This window comes from Bidens hawaiensis, unplaced genomic scaffold, assembly GCF_021521415.1.
Source record: "Bidens hawaiensis isolate Kalapana, Puna unplaced genomic scaffold, B.hawaiensis_p1.1 tig00030182_1, whole genome shotgun sequence".
Lineage (NCBI taxonomy): Eukaryota > Viridiplantae > Streptophyta > Magnoliopsida > Asterales > Asteraceae > Bidens > Bidens hawaiensis.
Window position 1 is genome coordinate 95,653 of NW_027495014.1, and position 2,852 is coordinate 98,504.

Sequence of the window (2,852 nt, forward strand, 5' to 3'; positions counted from 1 at the left end):
GTCAGTTGAAGACACTTGAATCACCAAACTCTTCCTTAATTTAATCCTAGAATGGATTTGGGTCTTGAGAGAGAGTATGTGTGTGTTTCTTGAGTGTGTGTGTTTGTGTGTTTGGATGAGAAAAGAAAGGAAAAGAAGAAGTGGTTGGACTTATATAGAGGGGGTTTCACGGGTCCCACCACCCATTCCCAAATCCTACTCCCAAACACTTAACACATGACTAATTTAATGACACACACTATTAACAAAACTTTCTGTTATTTATTTAACAAAGTTAGACGTTACACCCTCCTAGGAGTCTCCATCACTATCTCCTCATCAACTAACTCATCTCTCTCCTCTACCTCAATCTCTCTCTCCGGACTTAAAACCCTACCACTACGAGTAGAAATAGCATTTAACTGAGCTGCCAGATTTTGCTGAGTGGAACCCGAAAACTGACCTGAGGGTCTCTTATCTAAACACCGGGCTATATCGCCTATGGTTCTCTGAAGATCTAGAATTGTGGACTGGTGATTCCTAATTATCAAATCATGATCGGCAATTTTCTTATCAGTTTCTTTATCTCTAACTAGTATTTGTTTCATCATTTTTTCTAACCTACCTATACTACCACCTAAGTCCTGTCCATTATTCCCACCATGACTACTTTGATCCACACTAAACGACTGATCCTGTCCCCGGTTAAGATTTGAATTTGATTGGAAACTAGGGGGTGCACCGGAGGAATGCAAATTTGAATTATAGTTATTATTTTTATAGTTGTTCTAGTTTGAATTATTATTTCCATTAAACGCATTGGGAGCCCTATTTGCCCTCTTATGAATTCTACCTGCTCCTGACCCATCAACGGACAATCTAAAGTCCCATGCCCCCTATACACAACTCGCACTTATCTACCTTAGCCTTAAGTTTTTTAATCTCACTGGCTAGACTCTCTAAGGCAGTCACCACAATAGTATCGAGATTAACCTGGTGCACACCTCGGACGGATGAATGTGTACTAGTGACGGGATTCGAATTCCCGTTACGTGGCTTTTTAGCACACTCGGACTGAGCGAAACTTTCAAACAATTCATTACACTCAACTACATTTTTCTTATCCATTAAGTTACCTCCAGCAGCAGTGTCGAAGCGAACCTGAGTTTCATATGTCAGCCCATTGTAAAACTTCTCAACAAGGGCCCACGGAGTAAGACCATGCTGTGAACAACAGGCCAGTAAACTCTGAAAGCGCTCCAAAGCTTGATAGTGCGGCTCATCCGGCTCCATATGAAAGGAATGAATATGATCATGAAGACGAGATGCTTTGGCAAGCGGGAAGTATTTCTTCAAGAAAGCGGTACACAACGCCTCCCAAGTAGTGAATGCTCCAGCAGGTTGTGATTCGAGCCAAGTGGCGGCACGACCCGTAAGTGATAAAGGGAACAAACGGAGGAAAATGGCATCTTCATTAGCACCTTGTAGATTGAACGTTCTGAGCACACGGGTGAGACGGTTGATGTGCGCTGGTGCGTCTTCCTCGTCACGACCATGAAATAGAATACTCTGGATGAGATTGGTTATGACATAAGATGGAATCTGCCAGGAATTAGCGTTATCGATTACAGGGGTGATGATGGGCGAGTGATCTCCGGTGAAACCCTCGAAAGCTTGTTGGTAAACGGTTCGGTTGTTGGCCATTTGAATATCAGGAATGGTTCTGGGGCTCGACGGCGGTGAACTGTGTGGTGATGACTTCGGTGGAGAATCTATGATGATCGGTGATGATGAACTGGCTTCTGACTTTAACGGAGGTGGTCCTTGTGAACGAAGATGTGGCATAAACCTGAAAAACACACAAGACCAAATCAATAGACTCTATGCAAATACGAAAATAAAAACTAAGAATAAATAAAATAAACTAGACTTAAAATAAAACTAAAATTAATTAGACTCCTACGACTCAAAGACAAAACAAAACAAAACAAGCAGCACGTATGTAGCAGATAAATCTAATCAAAGCTAATAACGCAATCGCCAAGAGTCCCCGGCAACGGAACCAAAAACTTGATGTGCTAAAAGTAGTCTAATAAAAACACACTAATCTAGACACTAAGTAATAAATTCTAAACTCTTAACTTAACTAAAACTACTAACCGGCAAGTGAACCGGTCGACTCTTGTACAGCTAAGTAAGTCCGGATATAGAACCCACGAGACTATTTAAATTACGTTAACTAACTAAATTAGACTCAACTAATATTGACACGACTATTTGTTTGTTTAAAGGGAGGTTTTATTTAAAATACTAATTTAAGACTAATTGAAGAAAACAAGTAAAATAAACGAAAGCACAAGTTTGAGTAAATCAGATAATGAGAAAACTACCTAGGCTAGAATCCCCTTAATTTCAGTTATTAATTAACCGGGAAAAATATTAAGTTATGGACTGGGATCTTAAAATAGACACTTAAGAGAAAACCCGAACAGGACCCCTGACCCTTCTCAAGAGACACCTATGAGTTACTAATAAGTTTAACGCACACCAGTATTAAAAATCAAGTTTACTTACGGTCACCTAATTATTTATGACTTAGTTCCTTTATACGAAATCTTACCTTACAACACAGAAATCAAATGTAGTTTAATATATTTAATTGATTCAATAGACAATAATTAAATAATCAAACCTAGATGGACTCCTTACGAAGAACTAAATCTAGCAAGATTAAATAATAAAGATCTATCAATAACATAGCACTTTACATATTTAAGTTAGCAGTACGCTTAGGTTTATTTAATTAATAATTATTATTCCTATGATCTAATCACGAATCAATTATAAAATAGTCAAAAACACAAAGTAGATGA